The sequence below is a fragment of the Humulus lupulus genome, chromosome 3 (assembly GCF_963169125.1).
Source record: "Humulus lupulus chromosome 3, drHumLupu1.1, whole genome shotgun sequence".
Lineage (NCBI taxonomy): Eukaryota > Viridiplantae > Streptophyta > Magnoliopsida > Rosales > Cannabaceae > Humulus > Humulus lupulus.
Genome location: NC_084795.1, coordinates 120809522 through 120829491, shown reverse-complemented (window position 1 = coordinate 120829491; position 19970 = coordinate 120809522).

Genomic DNA, 19970 nt, shown 5'->3' with positions numbered 1-19970 from the left:
CCTCCTAGAATATTCAAGTTGCCTCTTCTTGAAGCTAGAGAGTTCTCAAGCTAGAGCTTACCAATTTGAAGTATTTGGGGATTTAAGTGGAGATTGAGCACAAGGGAAGGATTAGCAGCTGTTATGGAGGTCATCTTTCCTTAGCAATTTAGATTATTGCGGTAAGGAATTAAGTTCTGTCTTGAATTTTCTTAAGTTTTGATTAAATGAGGGGTTTTGATGATTTTTGAGATCAAATGGGATTTTAAGGTTGTTAATGGGTATTTAAGTTTGAGAATGCAACTTTGAATGGATTTGGAACTTTGTTTATGAACAATTCCATGAATTAGGATGGATTTCAGGAGTTTAATTTTTGGATTTGGGAGAAAGAGCTTGAGTTAAAAGCTTAAAATTGAAATTCTTGGTATTTAAGTGTGTTAGGGTGTTTGATGTTGTTTCTTGTGAAAAAAGGGTTGTACTAGCTGTATTAAGGTTATTTGTGGTGAAAGATTGTTGGGAAAACCTGTTAGAATCAAGTTTTGGGACTGTTTTTGCAAAGAAATGCCGTAAGTGCGATTTGGGGAAGAACACTTTGAATTTTGGGCTCGATTTCAATTTCCGAGACCTAGCGCTGCCGCTCTAGGGTGTAGCGCGACCACGTTAGGGGTCTGGAAACCCCAAAATTTTTGCAGGCGCGATCGCGCCAAGTGTAAAAAAAAAGGCGATTTTATGATTTATGGGAATTAGGCTCGAGGCTTAGGGGATCTGATTTGGGGACCCACTTGGGGGCTCGGGGGACGATTGTTTCCCCTTGTTGAATGAAATTGAGGTCCCAAGACTTAGGGTTTAGTTTTGAAACCCGTGATTTGGACTTAGTCCCTAATAATTTTACCATTTATGATGTGACTAAGGCCTTCTGTGGGTCTTGGGAAAAGGATCGCACTCAAGGTCTTTTCATCTTCCGTGTAAGACTCGAGGTCGTTTTAGCTTCCGCGCAGTATTCGAGGTAAGAAAAGTTGGCATTGCACGTAAACACAGGCATTGGCCCTATTTTATCTAGAATTGGTTATAACCATATAATATTGTAATGAGCTAGGATTGTGTATCCTTATTGCATGCTTTGTTTACTGTGCTTATTAGTAACTGATTTGGTTATGGGCATACGGTTATTACCTTAAGCTTAGTGTCGCGAGATGCACTTTGCTAGTCATCGACCGTACATATGGTGCTAGTGATGCAAAGTACGTGGTTATTACCGTAAGCTTAGTGCCGGGAGACACACTTTACTAGGCATCGACCGTACATATGGTGCTGGTGATGCGAATTACTTGGTATAGTTGATATTGAATGCAAATATGATTATTGAATACATCTGGCTATGACTTATGAATTATGCGAATTGTTATTTATATGAATTGTTATATATTCATGCTGAGATTATTGTGTATGTCTTGTGGATCTTTTCTTGCTAGGCCTCGGCTCACGAGTGGTCTATTGTGTAGGTAAGAGCAAGGGAATGTCGACCAGCCATGACATGGAAGGCTTTGGAGCGGCGCTTACATGTTCGGCCTTCTCGGCCGCCATGGTAGAGGGATTTGGAGGGACTGAGGATATAGGTCCAATTTTGTCGCTTAGGTCGACTAATTTTTTTTTTTTTTTTGTAAACTCTTAATGTAATTATATTTTGATAAACCTTTTTGTGATCCTATGTAAATATTTTAAGTTTCAATGAAAAGTTTATGTTTTCGACCAAAATTTTTAATACATAAATCACTAATTGATTTTAATTAAACTTTTGAGTCCAAATGACTCGCTTAATGAGTTAAGCACTATTTGAAACACAGTGTAACGATCCTCGATTAGTAGGATGTTACATCAACCGGGTCAAGACCGAACTCGATGCAGCAAAGGCCGAGCTTAATTAGAAGAATGCTGATTTTGACGTTGCCAAGGATGAACTTGTAGCCAAAACCACTAAACTCAAAAGTTTCCAGTCTTAAGTCCTAAAGCTCGAGGAAGAGAAGAAGGAAACCTTCGACATCATGGACGAGGAAAAGAAGTGTCTCACTGAAAAATATGAAGTTAAGAAAGACCATTCGACGTACCTGGCCGTGTATCACATATGATTCATGAATCCTGAGAAGGACACTTCCTTCTTAGACGATAAAGAAGAAGCCTTCTTGGAAAGGTGGCGAGTTTGCCTTTCTGAGGAAGAGGCAGCTGAGGTAACCACAGTTGAGGCTGGGGTCAATGAGGAAGAGGGCGACGATGTCGAGTCCGCTCCTTCAAAGGAGTAAACATTTGTTTTCTACTTTTGTAACAAGGGCTTCGACCCTTATTTTTGATTTGTAATTAATTAAGGCCCTCATGGCCGAGACAATATATAGCTCGAATTATTGAGCTATTTCATTTATATCCTTAGTAACTTTAAAGTAATTTTCATTTAAATTTCTTAAACAAGAAAATTTATGCACATGTCTACTTTTAATTTTGGTTTCATAATATTCCCAATATTTGCGAAGTGTCGAAATATTTCGAGCCTGCATTATTTATAACAATTTTTTTAATACTTGTTTATCCATACAAGTACTCTTCGATCCTACTTCGAACTTCCATACATTATCATGTACAGTGTATTTGTTCGATCAAATTTTAGATGAGCTCGACTACTTCTTCAACCAATATTTTTTTTTGCAAAAATATTAACTGGTTTGTAGTATGAGTTTGTCCAGTTATTTTCCATTAGTTGGTTATTATATATATGCCCGTGCTAGGTTAATTGTCCTTGCACTTAACATTATCATTTTTACTTTGTTATTTTTTTGAGCTTATGGTATCATTGGTATACCATATATACCCCCTTAACTCCCATGATTGTGAAATCTTAGGTTGTTTTATTCTGAGTGCAAGCAAAAAATGAAAATGAATAGTACTTTAGTGTTAATACTAAAAATAAATACAAGCTTGGTTACAACTAAGAATCTTCCAAAATTTATTGATAATAGGGTCCTAGATGTTCACCATTCCAAGCTCGTGGGACTAATTCTCCATTTAATCGAGCCAGTTTATAGACGCCAAGTCGAATGATGGGTTCTATTAGGTAAGAACCTTCCTAATTAGGCCTGCGTACTCCTGCTGTTGTGTCTCGTGTGGCCAAAAATACTCGTCTGAGTACTAAGTCTCCCACTCCAAAGTGCCTGTCTCGAACCCTTTTATTGAAGTACCTTGTGGAGTGTGTTGGTACACTGCATTTTTAAACTGAGCTTTATCTCGCTTTTCTTTTAGCAGGTGTAAGGAATCTCTTAGCTGTGACTGGTTCGAGTCTTGTGCATACGCCTAGCGTCGCAATGTCGATATTTTTACCTCGATTGGCAACATTTCCATGTAGTCGTAGGATAATCAGAAGGGTGTGTGCCCTGTTGAGGTTTGAGCTGTCGTTCTATAAGCCCATAGTACTTGCGGTAGTATATCAAGCCATTTTTCTTGTCTCTGTTCTGCTTCTTCATAGAACTCTTCAACGTTTTGTTTACGACCTCGACCTGACCATTTTCCTGAGGGTGGGCCACCGAGAAGAAGCTCTTTATAATATTATTTCGTTCAAAAAACTGAGTGAATAATTCACTGCCAAATTGGGTTCTGTTGTTGGAGACTATTTTCCTTGGTATCCCATATCAACATATTATAATTTTTTACCATGAAGTCTAGGACCTTTTTCGAGGTGATAGTTACTAAGGGTTCAGCATCAGTCCATTTTATGAAATAGTTAACAACTACTACCGCATACCTAACTCCACCTCGCCCCATTGTTAATGACCCAATGAGGTCTATGCCCCATACTATGAATGGCCATGGGGATGTTAACATTGTGAGCTCGGTAGGCGGAGCTCGGGGTATCGATGCGAATCGCTGGCATTTATCACAATGTTTAACATATGTGAATACGTTAGCCTTTAGTGTGTGCCAAAAATGTCCTTGCCTTATGAATTTTTTCGAAAGGCTATGCCCCCTGCATGATCTCTACAAAATACTTTGTAGATTTCTTCGAGGATTCTTTTTGCTTAAGGATGGGTTACACATCATAGTAAAGGCATGGAATATCCCCTTTGATACAACTTTCCTTTCAAGATAGTATATCTAGGAATCTTGTACATCAATTTTTGAGCCTCATTCCGGTATTTAGGGAGATTCATGGTTTCGAGGTAATCGATTATAGGTATCATTGATGTTGGTTGCGAATCAATCATGTTGACCTTGTTCGTGTCCAGCTCGGAGACTTGGTTGTAGCAAAAATTTTACTACAACCACATTGATGGTTTTTGCTTCCCTAGTTGTTGCAGGTTGAGCCAGGGTGTTAGCATTCGAGTTTTTCTCTCTTGGGACTTGTTTGAATGTGTAATACTCGAAATGTTTGAATTCTGTTTTGAATTTTTCCTAGTACACCGTCATTCTTGTCCTTTAGTTCACCTCGCACCTGGTTGACTACAAGCTGTGAGTCATTGTAGCAGTGTATGGATTTTGCCTTTAGTTCACAAGCCACTCGAAGTCCTGCTAATAGTACTTTATATTTTACCTCATTGTTGGGTGCATCGAATCCAAATCTCAACACATAATGGAATCTATGTCCTTCGGGGGTTATGAGTATGATATCTGCCCCGATCCATTTTCATTTGAAGATCCGCCGACATAAAGTCTCCATAGCTCTTAAGCTGGGGTTATTACTTATTTGTTGGATACGCCAGTGCATTCAACTGTGAAATCGGCTAGTGCTTGGCCTTTTATTGTTGTTCTCAGGTGGTATGTGATATGAATTGCCCGAGTTCAACCGCCCATTTCAATCGTCAACCTGATGCGTCAAGTTTGGACAATATTTTCCTCAATGGTTGGTCAGTTAGCACGTGTATTGGGTGTGCTTGGAAGTAAGGTTGCAACTTTCGAGATACATGCACCAAGCATAATGCGAGCTTCTCCATTAGAGGGTGTCTTGATTCAATCCCTAAGAGCCTTTTACTGATGTGATACATCGGTCTTTGCATTATTTTATCCTCCCAAACTAGCGCAACATTGATTGCGTGCTTGGTTGTGGCGAAGTATAAGTACTATACTTCTCCCAACACTAGTTTAGATGAAATGGGTGGTTTGGCGAGGTGTTTTTTAAGAGCCTGAAAGGTGAGCTCGCATTCCTCTATCCACTTCGAATTTCTTGCCCCTTCTCAAAAGATTAAAGAAGGGCATGCATTTATTAGTGGATTGCGAGATGAACCTATTTAGACTCGCCATTCGTCCAGTTAAACTCTGGGCATCCTTATGTTTTCGAGGAGAAGGCATGTCTATTAGGGCCTTGATTTTTTCTGGATTTTCCTTGATGCCTCATGCATTCACTATGAAAATGAGAAACTTTCTCGAAGATACCCTGAAGGAGCACTTTTGTGGGTTTAGTCTCATGTTGTATTTTTAGAGTATAGTAAAACACTTTGGGAGGTTGGCAACATGGTTACTAGTGTGCTTATATTTTACTAGCATATCATCCATATGCACTTCCATGTTGATTCCAATTTGTTCTGCGAACATACGATTTAACAATCTTTGGTATGTTGCTCCAGCATTCTTAAGCCCAAATGGCATCACGTTGTAACATACAATAATTTGTCTGTCATGAAGGTCGTGTATTCTTATTCAGGAGCATGCATTACTATTTGGTTATAACCAGAGTAAGCATCCATGAATGACATGATATCATGCCCCGAGGTTGCATCAACGAGCTGATCAATTCGAGCAATGGGAAACAATCCTTTAGAACTGGGTTGGCTATCCAATAGTAAGCTTTTCTTATGAAGCAGTTAACCTTTAACCTGTTCACTTTTTCCTTTAAAGTTTGTTTCCTTTCATCGTCAATGAGCCTTTATTTTTGCTGTTTCAAGGGGAAGTTTTATCTATGTTTAAAGCATGGCTTATTATATTAGGATTGATCCCAATCATATCTGCATGGGACCAAGAAAAAATATCTTGGTTTTCCCTTAAAAAGCGTATTAATTGATATTTTGCTTCCATAGTGAGGTTCTTCCCAATCTTCACCGCTTTGGTGGTATCCTTATCATCGAGCTTGATGTCTTTCAGCTTCTCTATCGGTTCGAGCTCAGCTTGCTCTTCTCCCATCCTTGGGTCGATTTCATCTTCAACCTCGTAAATCATCTCTACTATTTCCTCGATCATGACCAGGGTTTGGGCACTAGATTGACCTTTCCCCCTCATGGAAATACAATAGACTTCTTAGGCTGCTAATTGATCTCCCATTAGTGTCCCAATTCCACATGGTGTCAGGAATTTCGATGCTAAGTGCCTTACAAATGTCGCTGCCCCCAGCCCAATCAGGGCTGGTCTCCCGAGCAAGACATTGTATTCTGATGGGGTGTCAACCACTATGAATTCGAATATTCTTGTGATCGAGATAGGATATTCTCCCAAAGTTACTCGAAGTTCAATTGCTCTTGTGCTGACTATCCATTCTCTAGAAAATCCATAGAGGGTAGTGGCACATGCTTTTAAGTCTTGAACCGATAGACCCATCTTTTCCAATGTCGCCATGCAGAGGATATTTTCTGAGCTCCCATTATCAATCAGTACTCGGTGGACCCTATCGTTGGAAATCTAGATAGTTATGACTAATGGGTCATTATGGGGAAATTGGACATGAGAGGCATCTTCTTATGTAAAGGTTATTGGTTGAGATTCGACCCTTTGTTTCTTTGGAGCTCGAGGCTCTAGAATATAGGGAGATCATTCTTTAGTTTTCAGCTCTTGTACGTATCTCTTTCGATCTTTCCTACTCGTCCCAACTATTTGGGGTCCCCTAGAGATGGTTATTACGTCTTCTCCATCAATTGGATGGGGGTTGATTGTCCTCTCTAGGAGGAGGTGCTGGGACTTGTGGTTGTAGTGCAGGTTGGGCCAGTGCCACCCTTTGGTTTTGTGGTGCCTGCCCCTGTTTATTGTTCATGTTTCAAACATATTTTCTGAGGTAGCCTCTCAATATCAAGCCCTCAATCTCGTCCTTCAACTGTCTGCATTCCTCATTCATGTGACCAATGTCCTTGTGGAATCGACAATATTTATTCTGATCTCGCTTGGCTAGTTGATTGCACATTACTTCAGGTCATCGAAATGGGACTTGATTCTCATTGGTCACATATATGCTCTCCCAAGTCTCTGTTAGGTAGGTGTACACTGTGTAAATGGAGATGTATTTATCTCCATTTTTCTTCTTACTCCCTTCGGCCTTGGTTGTATTTCCTTCATTCTTCTTTCGTTAGGAAGAATTATCACTAGAAGGTTAAGCTGTAGATGGTGTTGTCGAGCTTGTCGCAGAGTTAATGTTTGTCATTGTAGTTATTGGGCTAGGAGGCTCTAATTGTAGTGCCAACCTGGCCTCCTCTACATTGATGAACCTCTAAGCTCGAAGAGTGCACCCCACTATAGTTTTCACCAATTTTCATTGCAAATCATCCCAGAGGGCGCTTGCTGCCACGATTCCAGCTCAAATAGCCATTAAATGGCTGCTGTCATCAACATCTCGAGCTCGAGATGATTCCATATTAAATCTTGCAAGATATTTCTTATGTGACTCTCTTGGCTATTGCTTAATGTTTGTCAAGGAGGAAGCTTTAGGTTTAATGCTTTGCAGTCTGAAGCTGCTTCTTAAAATCTTTCAATAACTCTTTGCATGATGAGATTGAATGTCTATGGAACTTGTTGAACCAAATTTTTGCAGCTCAAGAGAACATTGTTGGGAAAATCATGCACTGAAGTTTGAGGCCAACATTACTGGCCCTCATCACTGTGTTGAACGTACTCAAGTGGCTACTAGGGTCAATATTCCTGTCATTCAGTGCCACATGGGGTATTTTGAAACCATGTGGGAAAGGCGTGCTTGAAATGTGAGTAGCGAAAGGCTCTAGCTCCCCATCCGAGTCATATGCCTTCTCCTTATTTTTTCCTTCTCGAAAAATCTTGAATTGCACCTCGAGCATGTTAATGTTTTCCTGGACTGGATCATAATGGGGTGGAGCTTGCATTACGGGGAGCTGGTTGTTGTTCAAAGGAACTCCAGCTCCTTGTTGCAGTATCGTGTTGTAATTATTCTCGTAAATAGGATGTAAAGGCTCCCCTTGGTCATTCAAATGAGCCCTTAAGTGTGGGTTTGGCTGGCTTTACTGCCCCAAATTCTGGTTCAGGGGATCTTGGAGATAAGGACCATTATTAGGATAATTTTCATAATATCTTGGTTCGGTATGGTAGACAGTCACCAACCTACTATGTTCCTGACTATCTCTGAGGAAACAGACTGTCCTTTGTTGTTGTTGTTGAGCATGGTTTCATGGTGGATTATCCACATGTACCTTGATCCAAGTGGCATATGATCTCGACATGTGACATCCCGATGGTTGGGGTTGTCTCGGTTGCTCATGCCCTTGATTTTCCCCCATTGGGACATCATGATTATCCCTTTGCTCATGCCAGGCTTGAGTGTTTCAGTCTCGATTGTCAATTCTTTCACTTTGGGTAGGTATTTGAGGTGCCCCCTCGCCAGTTCGAGGTCCACCAGGAGCAGGACGCGGCACACCTCGAACTAGTGAGGGATGTTTGATAGGAGAAATAGGATGCTTGATCGGAGATGGTGGCAACCTCTCGTTAGTCATTCCGTGCCACTTATGGGGCATCTCAATTGTTCCCAGTATCAATATGAATCTCACAAATCTAGTGGGTGCGTTTCGGGTTTCGAGGTGATATCCTTGTCCAGTTAACTGCAGCATTCGCCCTGAATCTTCCTGCATGATTTTGTTGGGATCTCTACTCAGCCATTTGAGCCCCAGTACTACCCCTAATGACGCCCTCTGGTCCTTCATGGGGGTGCTTGGGCCTCGTCTTTCCTTCTTTCAATTTCTTAATTTAGCCTAGTAGCTTCGACTAATCTTTCTCACAACCTTTGGTTCTCCGGCTCTGTAACGTCTCAAATTCGCTAATAGGGCTTAGTGCCTAGATTAACGTGCCAGGAAAGCACAAATGGATATATATGTGAATTTAATTGAATATATGTGAAATATATGAGTTATATTAAGATATAACTATTTATGCATGTTTATCTGTATTAAATGTAAGTGTGGGCCCGTTTTTGTAAAAAATGATATTTTTGTAATTTTGACCCCTTAAGGGTATAAATTGTAATTATGTATTATATAGTTGGAACCACATTATTATGTGGATATATTTGCAATGACAGGCTTAAGTCGATCCTTTAGAGCGATTTGGCGAAAATGTCACAACAGAGATTTATACCCGACTCGCGATGAGCCAAGGGGTATTTTTGTAATTTTACGTAGGTCGGAAATTAGTGGAACATTATTGGAAGGAAATAATTGAATTTGGAGGGTGAATAATTTAATTTAGGAGTTTAGGGTGTTAATTTAAGGTTTAGTGGGGTTTGTGATAATATGACCTTGGTACCCTCGAAGATTGCCTGGGGGGTTAATTGTTGGTAGGGGTATTGGGGTCATTTGACCTATACTAGAGTAAGGGGCTGCAACACTTGGGAACTCACTTACAGGTTTTCCTCTCCACTTTGGGTTTCTCTTGAGCTGAATTTTTGGGTGCCAAGGAAAGGTCAAGCCTTGAATCTCTTGAAGCTAGTTGGTGAATTTGCAAGCTTTGGAGTGGGATTAGTTACTGCCAAGTCCCCATCAACCTAGGAAATTCGAATTCTAAAACAAAGGTATAAAATCTTTTCCTTGTTCCCCTTGTGCTTTAGCTGTTCTTGAATTTTGGAAGTTTGAGGTTTTTAAATTGGGATTGAATGCTTAGAGCTAGGTTTTGGGTGCCCTGAGCTTTGAAATGAATTCTGTTGTTGTTAACTTTGGTGTGTTGCTATATGGTTGTGATTTGAGCTTAGGATTTTGGGATTTGGTGGCTGGAAGCTTGAGTTCTTAGCTTAAAAATGTCAATTGTTGTTATGTTGTAATTTTGATGAATTTTGGTGTGTTTTATGATAGATTAATGTTGATGATAGTTGGTCTAAGTTGTCTAGGGCATTTTGATCGTTGTAAACTGGCTCTAGAGTCTGTTTGGGGTCGATTATCTCGATTTGATTGCAGATAAGTCGTAAGTTTGAATTGGGGAAGAACTTCAAGTGGCCTCATTTTTGGGTTTTTGATGATCTAGCGCGACTGCGCTCGGTTAGGGCGTGATCATGCTAGTGTCTCAGGGAGTGGGGATTTTGACTTTCAATTTTTGATTTCTGGGTTTCGAAGTTAGGGGCGTGACTGCACTGGGCTAGGGCGCGACCGCGCCAGTACTGCAGAAAGCCTAAACTTTTTGCAAGCGCGACCGCGCTAGGTATCCCAAAACATACTTTTCTAGTTTTAGAATTAGTGCTCAGGGAGTTGGGAATTCATTGGATGGCCCACTTAGGGGCTTGGGGGATGTTTCTAACGTCCTGACACTTGAGAATAGTAATCCTAACGATACAGTTTAGAGTGAGGCTCGTGATTTGAGGTCAATCCCTAATAAGAGTATGTTTATATTGTGACTAGATTATTGCAAGGGTTGGGATTAGGATTGCACTTGAGAATGCATAGTTTATCACACAGAACTCGAGGTAAGAAAACTACACCCTGGTTGTGATCGGGGCTTGGACCCCTGTAAATGGATTTAACTGTTATTGTTATTATAATTACTCGATTAGGTAGGCTCTTATATGTTGTTTCTGGTTGCGTGGTTATGCAATATGTATATATGTGGTTATATCTATGTTGAAAGTCTGGCCTAATGGATTCGGGTCGACATTAAGCGTGCGGAATGCAGCCCGGCCTAAGCGAGCCGGGGTCAGCCATAAGACTAGAGCACTGGGCCTAAGTTGTTATACCCAAAATTTGAAAATGATGACGTGGCCATAAAAATGACAAATGGCAAGGAATGGTTGGGTGACCTGGCTTAGGAGTGACCCGGTAGACCGATGAAGAATTTTGACTGGCCAGAGAAGTGTCGTTGCCGACCAGGGATGACCTTGTCTGACCAGTCACGTGTGTATCTGCCCAGGCATGACCTTGTCTGCCCAGGCATGGCCTTGTCTGCCCAAGCATAGCCTTGTCTGCCCAGGAATGACCTTATCTTCCCAGGCATGACCTTGTCTGCCCAGGCATGGCCTTGTCCGACCAGGCATGACCTTGGCCGATCGGTCATGACCATGTCCGACCAGTCAAGTGCATGTCTGCCCAGTCAAGTGCATGTCTGCTCAGTCAAGTGCATGTTTGCCCAGTCAAGTGCATGTCTACCCAGCTAAGTGCATGTCTGCCCAGTCAAGTGCATGACTGCCCAGTGAAGGTGTGGTCGACCAGCTTGAATAAGATATGGATTGATTAGATGGAGCAGGACTACGTCAAGATTCCCAGAAACGGCTTCAACAAGAATCGGTCTTGGCATACACGGGAATCTCTCATTTATCCCATGAATATAGTGTACTGTTACATTTTGAATATTTTTGTAATTTAAATAAAATGTGAATAATAAAATATCCCGATAATAAAATCTGTACGGTCCTAAGCCTATAAATACAAGGCTTATGGCATCATAAAGGGGACTTTTGGATTTTTGGACTTTTGATATGAATTTTCTAGAGAGAGAGAGTACTTGTACTTGAGAGAATTCTTGTATTCTTGGAATCTGCACTAAAGAAACTCAGTTGACTCAGGTTCATCTGATCTTGAGTGCAATCTATAATCACAACTCTAAGTGGATTAGGCTATTACCATCATATTGGGGCTAAACCACTATAAAATCGTCTGTGTCGTTTATTTTCTCTTGAAGGTTTTATCGTTTTTGACGTTCACACATCGTTGGCCAAAAACGCGGTCAACATTTTGGTGCTTTCATTGAGAGCTTGAAGAGAAAGACAGACGGTCCCTGAAGTATTATGGCGCCTAAGAACACCAATGCGGCCTCCAAGAAGACAGGCTCCTCTAAAGAGCCTGCCAGACCAGAAGGTCCCAGCCTTCAAGACCGTGAAACGAAGCCTAGAGTCGTGCTCGGGGACATAACTCTAGAAGTTGAAGAGCTTCAGGAAGCCATGAGCGCCTTCCAGGAGGAGATGGCACAGTTCAACGCCAGACAGGAGGCGTTCACTGAAGAGATGGCTAGGCAGAAGGTGGCGTTTGAGCAGTAGAGACAGGAGATGGAGGCCAGGAGCGAGGAGATCAAGCGACAGCAGAAGGAGGCCGATAGGCGACATCGCGAGGCTGCACTCGCTCTGGAGGCAGCTATGCATCTGACCCGGGCCAATGCCTAAGCTGCACCAGGAGTGGCAGCCACCCCAGGAGCAAGGACCACAAAAGCTGGTCGTAAGAACATTGATAGACCCCATTCTCGAGGGCCAAACAGGAGTGGTGGTAACCCACCTAGTCGAGAGGAAGATGGGGTTCGGTCGGGCACTGCCTCAACTCAAAGGGGGAACTCCAGAACCCCCTCAAGGAGCCACCGATCAGAGACTTATAAATCAGGAAGTCACAAATCAGGTAGCAAGAAAACTCCACCTGAGCAGGAGCACAATAGAGCTCCTCGAGGTAAAGAAACTTCTCACTTCAAAGATGGGCATGGGCGTGATGAAGCTGATAGTCATCACACTGACCAGTCGAAGGAGAAGAATGATAACAACCATCAAGGAGGAGATCTCCCAGCTCAGACAGGAAAGCCACCACTGCATTCCAACCAGCGCAGTGGCAAGGAGCATGTTCCGCACGGAAAGCCTTCCAAAAAGACTCAGAGTACGGTGTTAAATCGGTTAGGGAGACATACCTCCCAGAAGGATTTAAGAGACGACATCACTGATAGGAGAAGGACCATGCCGGTCGAAGGGCGAGATCCAATCCAACCTACCAGTCAAGTAGTAATACTTGATGATGGTCTGCCGGATAGGAGCGCCCGACCAGGCGGTCCCGAGAATGAGTCCCAGACAGTGGCCCCAGGCATCCAAGCCCAGCTTGATGCTCTGACAGCAGCAGTTCAAGGTCTGACGAAACGACCCTCTGCGATCGATCCAGTAGACCACAAGAGTGGAAGCCCATTCTGTGCTCGAATTAGAGCAGCCCATCCACCAGCGAAGTACAAAGCACCGGTACTACCAGTTTATACAGAAAAGGCGGACCCAATAAGGCATGTTGGGAAGTTCAAAGACCAGATGGAGTTGCTCGGAGTGAGTGATGACTATCGGTGCAGAGTCTTCCCCACCACATTGTCCGACACTGCCCATGAGTGGTATTGGAAGTTTAAGCCTAACTCCCTCACTTCTTGGGAAAGTTTTAGAAAGGAGTTTTGCAGGCAGTTTAGTGCTGCTCGGACCCCTCCTGTTTATGCCAATCACTTGGCGGATATTAAGCAAGGAATGGGTGAGTTCTCAAGAACTACATACAAAGGTTCATGAGAGAAGCTAACCGAGCTACTGCAGTTGGAGATGAGGGGAAGATGGTGGCAATTTCTTCCGGCATTATCTATCGGAGTCCTTTGTGGGACAGCATTCATCGCAATCCAATTTCAACATTACAACAATTTCTGGACCGGGCAGACAAATACATGAAGTTGGATGATGCGATTGAGAAGGGAGAGAAGGGCCTGTACAATCCGAGCGGATCGACTGATCTCCCCAAGAACGGAGAAAATGGTCAAAATGGCAGAAATAAACGTGGGAATAACGGGTCTGACCGCCATGATGAAAAGAAAGCTAAGTTGAATCCGAACGATAAGCCAACCAAGTATGAGCCCCGATTCACGAACTACACAACTCTTTCAACAAGCCGGGCAGAAATCTATCTCGCTAGTCACCAAGAAGTTCCCTATAAGAAGCCCCCACCGATGAGGAAAGAGACATCTAGGAGGGACATGAACAAATTTTTTCGGTTCCATGGAGATTATGACCATGACATAAACGAATGCAATCACCTCAAAGATGAGATAGAATTTCTTCTCCGGTCGGGCAAGTTGAGGAAGTACCAGGCAGAGACACCCCAAGGAGAAGGGGCAGCAACAATCCTGGATTCAAACGACAAAGATCTCCACCCTTGCAGCCCGGACCTATGGACTTTACCTTAGACACTATATGTGGAGGGCCACACTTGGCTGAGGAAAGCAACAGAGCAAGGGAGAAGCATGCTGAGCGGGAGTGCTAGGATCAAGGAGCCACTGGAGCGGCAAGCGTCTATGAATATATTATTTCTAAATACCGCTTTCAGAGTGGTAGTTTAATTTCAAGTTGTGTAACTTGTTACTTAAATTTGGATTATGAGCTGGTTATTTGCTGACCAGCCATCTATTTTTGAACAATTTTGTTGTTTAAAGACTCGTTATTAGACACGTTTTGTCCTTTTTAATTTACGAGTAATAAAAGAGACTATGCGCAGCGTGGTCGATTCTTGCTACAAATGTGCATGTGTGTTAATTATTCAAACAATGTTCAACTGGTCGGTAAAATCGGACAGTGTTCAACTGGTCGATACATTAAAGCAGTGTTCAACTGCTCGAATATTTTCCATATATTCTATGTGTTTCACGAGTGATAAACTGGTCAAACAAATTCAGTCAAGTAGCAAGTGACTAAGGATCTCTCAACCCTCAATCACTTGGGGGGCACATAGGGTATATCGGTATATAATTTAACACATGCAATAAGAGCTCGAGTTAAGATATCTGTTTTGAGGCTGACTTGTAAACTTTCGAAGTCCAAAAATGCCATTAAGCTAACTTGTTAACTTGTTTGACAAAGCTTAAGTAACTTGGAATTTTTTAAAATTTTAAGTTAGAAGCAGATATTCGTGTGACAATAAACATTATGCTCATAAAATGTTAGAGCAATAAGAGTGTGAGAAAGTATACTTAGTATGGACTTATGAAATGTCTAGAATTTCTAAGTTAGAAAACTAAGTACTCATGCGAAAATATAAGGCATACATCAGAGTGACTTTGCTATTCACAAAAAACTTATAATGTTTTAAGTATAAAAAGACTTAGAATGTTTCAAGTTAACGAAGAAAAATTAAAGTATACATGCCAACAGCTAGATCATACGAACAAGAGTATATAACAAAATACAAAACAAAGTATGCTAGAGGGCTGGTAGGATGACAACTTTTTTGGTTCCTCTTTCTCAGCACATACAATCATGTTGCTCTCCTAGGCCCCCTTCTTTGCTTCAGCTATCGAGGCATTATAGCACTCCCTAGCCTCTCTCTGGTCTCCTCGGATGCAGCCTATGCCTGCACTGGTAGGGAACTTCATGGAAAGGTGCCATATTGAGACTGCCGCATGCAAGGTGGTGAGCAGGGGTCGTCCAATAACCGCATTGTAGGCGGACGGGCAGTCGACAATCAAAAACTCGGTCATCACTGTCTCATGTTTCGGAGCCTCCCCCGTCGTGACTGGCAACTTGATTGTTCCAGCTGGTGACAATCCTTCTCCAGTGAACCCATAAATGACTCGAGAGCATGGCTTCAAGCCACTGATAGATAGCTTCATCCTCTCAAAGGATGACTTGTAGATGATGTTCACAGAACTCCCTATGTCGATCAAACACCTCTTCACCTTTGTATTCCCAATTCAGATTGTCACGACAAGAGGGTCATTGTGAGGATGTCTCACGTGTCGAGCATCATCTTCAGTGAAAGTGAGGGACTCACTTTCGTATCGTGGATGCTTCGGTGGTCGCTCCTCCACAGTCATAACTTCAGAGGTTGAAGCTGCACCTAACACATGGTGAAGAGTACGAACAGGTTGGTCAACCCCTTCCTCAGCTTCAGCTGCTCCTTCTAGTCGGAATGACAACATGGGGGAAGCAGACGTAGTGCAGGCAGGATTAGCAGCTTCCTCAGCAGCCTTGGCCTCACACTTGGCGAGCTCCTCTGCCTTAATCTCCTCGGTGAGAAAGTCGAGGTTGAGAGGCTTGTTTAGCTTCCACACCTGATAAAAACAGTTGAAGCAGATCTCCTTGTAGCGAGCTAGATCAGCTTCCTTCTCCTACTTCAGCTCCTCATTCTCGCGAATTAGTCCCTCGTTCTCGCGAGCTAACCCCTCGTTCTCACAAGTCAGTTTGTCTAGCCAATCAGTCAGCGATTTGTTGGCTTGGGTTAGTTTGTCATTCCCATCAGCCAATCCCTTAAGAGACTCCTCTTGCTCAGCCACAGTCTTCTCTGACCGTTCCAACTTGGATTGAAGAGCATCCACCTTAGCTTGAGCCTCCACTAGTTGATCATTTGAGACCTTGATCAACTCCTTGTAGTCTACTACTCGGTGCTGAGCATGACAGATGGTCATGAGAGTCTACATGAAAAACAAGAGGTTACTACAAAGTATGAACATAAGTGACAAACTGTCTTGTGGTAGAGTACTTACAGTCGCCAACTGAGCAATCCCTCTCTGTAAGACTACATCAACGCTGAGTCGAGGGAAGGATTCAAAGCCTTGAATTGTTGAAGTGTCGTGAAGAGCCTGATCAACTGCTCCCCTCCCAATGGTACTAGCAGTGCGTAGTGCCTCGCTCAGGCTGGTCAGACGAGTGGGGGTTAGGCTCGCTGAAGGAGGAAGCAAGGAAGGGGTCAACTGCGGGATTGTAACTAACCCCTCGGGTTGTCTCCCTTGGCTGCGTGGCACTATCCTCGGGACCTTGCTCGGGGGAGTGGAGCCACTTCCTTCTCCAGACTTCCTCTTCGGGGCAGGGGGAGCGTTGTAGTGCCTGAACATCTCTGGATCTGCAAAAGAGGAAAACACAAGATTCGCTAGAAAAAAAAAGCAATATGTGGATAAGCATATTACTACTACAGTTCTATTAATCTCATATCACCAAGTTATCAAACATATTACTATAACTACTAGACCTGAGTTGAGGATCTGATCGAGGAAGTCGTCCTCGTCGTCGGATGATGAGCTCAGGTCCCTCTCAGGCTGGATGCCCTTTCCCTTCCCGGACTGGGCGGGAATAGCAGATCTACGCTGATGCTCTGGCTAAGGCTCCCTAATGATGAGATCGCCTGGTCTACAGGAGTGAGGAGATGGTCCAGGAGAAAACTGGTCAGTCACTACCTCAGTGCTGGCGTTGGACTGATCAGTCGTGTTGTTCTCCTCAGTGATACTCTCCACTGTGATGTTTTGGTTACATGGTAGCAGGCCCACCATCTGAAGGTTGTCCACAGTAACCAAAATTTTCACATCCTTCTCCTTGATACACATGTCAGCCAACTCCTTTGCTCGCTTGAACATCTCTTGAGTGGGCAAGGGTTGCTCGAATGGACCCGCATGTGTAAAAGCCAAGTTGTTGGCTTTGATGTCTGATGTGAGAAAATACTCTGTATAGTATTTCCCAGGGTTCGACTTGTGAGCGATGCCACAAAGATATTTAACCCCCTTTTGCCTGTGAAATAGGTGGAAAAAACCTGTGTTCTTATGGCTAGGGTTGGTCCTGAAGTCGAACAAATAATGTATCTCGTGAGGAGTAGGCTCATCCCAGCCTTGCAGATAGTAGAGAATGTACAGCGTAGACAATGCCTGAATCCCATTCGGAGCGATCTGGAAGGGAGAGACGTTGAAGTAATCTGCTACTGACCGGAAGAAAGGGTGTAGCGGGATGGTCGCTCATGCGAAGATATGGTGCCTGGACCAGGCACAGTATGGTCCGCCGGGCCTGTTGGCTCTCTGGTGAGGGCGCGGACATATCCCATTCACCCCTCTCAAGCCCAAGGCTTGGATGTGTTTGGCAAACATCCTGGGGTTGAGTTTTGTGGGCTTGGCGGTAAACCAGGAAGGTGTTTCTTCTCCTTCCTTCCTTGGTTTGTGGACGGCCAAGTGCTGGACCTCGGTGGCGAAATCCTGGGTGGCTTGTCTCCGAGTCTTACTTGATTTCGGTACCTGGCGTGGTGGTCTCGAAGAAGCTGAAGTGTGGACCTCACTGCGTTCCACCACTTTTTGCACCGCTCTGCGGGCAACTTGAGGATCCTGGTCCTGTGAGAGTCTATTGGAATTTTTCACCCTCATCGTCGACTGTTCAGCTTGATGAAGAAACTGCTCTTCGTGAAGAAAGTACAGAGCTAAACGGGGGAAGATCTGCTTAAAGCGGCGGAGGCGATCCTTAGGAGTGCGACTGATGGAAGACTTTGATGAGGAGTTGTTGCTTTGAGGGGTCTCAATCGACTGCGGGACGGACGTATCGGAATTCGTGTGGTTGTCACCTCCCCTATAGTTGAAGAGATTCATCTACAAAAAAATAAAATGGGGAGGTGAGTAACCATACAAATATAAATCAACAGAGCAATGTTTATTTTTTCTACTTAGAAAAAATTTGTCTAAGTAGTGAAAATTTAGCATGCATGGAGAAAAAATAAATTTTGTGCCTAAAGTGCTTAAAAAGTACTTAAGGTCCCTAAGGTGAGCATGAATTAAAAATTTTGGACATATAATTTTTTTTTGGTCCAAGTGGCGTGCCAAGTGCCTAGGGCATGCCATGCTTGGTCCAAGGGGCCAAAAGGAGTCAAGAAATGCCAAGGAGCAGCGTGAAGGTTCGATCGGTGCACCTGGTCAGAGGGGATGCGTGCCTGCCGTGTGGTGTCCGCTCGGGTACGCCTGGGGACCGAGGAGCTGCGCGCCTGGGGTCCTGAGGTCCGAGGAGCCGTGATGCCGAGGGGCGCGTATGCTGTCTGAGGAGCTGTTGGTGCCGAGACATCCGAGGAGATGCGCGCATGGAGCTGTTGGTCTGAGGAGATGCGTGCGTGTGAGTCCGAGGAGCTGCGCCTTTGTTCGAGCGGTGTGCCTGGTCCGAGGAGGTGATGAGCCCAGCAGTGCGTGGATGTCCGATCGGACGCTTGGTGTCTGAGTTATTTGTCTGAGGGCTCCGAAGGACCTAGTCCGTGCCATAACCAGCATTCGGTCGGATGCATCTTGGGACCGAAGGGCTGTTGTGTGGTCCGATCGGACCATAATTTTTACAAAAGAAAGAGCAATGGCCAATTGGCCATGTCCCTTACCACAACCCAAATCCTAAGCCGAAAAAAGCTAAGCCTAAAATCCCTAGCACAAACACATTTTTTCACCCAAAGCACACAACCTAAAGATCAAAATGGGGAGGTTGAAAGGTTTTCAAATGTTCTTGAACCCATGTATGCCATCAAAAATCCAAAAACCCATATTCATGATTTAGGTTAAAATGACCTATTTTTCTTTAAATTCCTATGAAATTGAAGATAATATTGGGTTACCCATAATCTAAACAACATCAAAACAGCCACCAAACACATTATATCTCCAAGATTCATAGACAAAATTCAAGAAAAAATGCCAAGGAAGTTTCGGCCATCTCATGCATTTTCATGGAGTTTTAAAAATTTTTTTTTTTACAAGAACATGAGGGGATGGAAGAGAAGACTTACCCAATATTGAAGAGCCCTTGATTTTCTTGGAGAAATGAGAAACTTTTCCTTGAAGGTCCTTGAAGTTTCGGCCAAGGGAAGAAAAATTCAAGAGGGTTCGGCCAAAGAGGAAGAAGAAGATGAGAGGGTTTTTGGATGTTTAACTTTCTTGTGTGTATGAAAGTGTGGAAGTATAGGGACCTATTTAAAGGAAAAAAGTGGGAATTACCACTTATTTTTGGACCCTTGGAATTCTTGGGATATTTTTTTTTTCTCCCCACGATTATGAGCAGTTAATTGCAGTGATCGTGGTCTGCTGCATGGCGGGAAGGTGAACAATTTTTTTTATATAGTGCCGTCAACTGTGGAGAAAAAAGTTTATTATGTGAGACATCATATAATAAACTTGGGGGGCAAATGTTATTCCCAAAATTTTGAAAATGATGACGTGGCAATAGATATGACAAATGGCAAGGAATGGTTGGGTGACTTGGCTTAGGAGTGCCTCGGTAGACCAATGAAGAATTTTGACTGGCCAGAGAAGTGTCGTTGCCGACCAGGGATGACCTT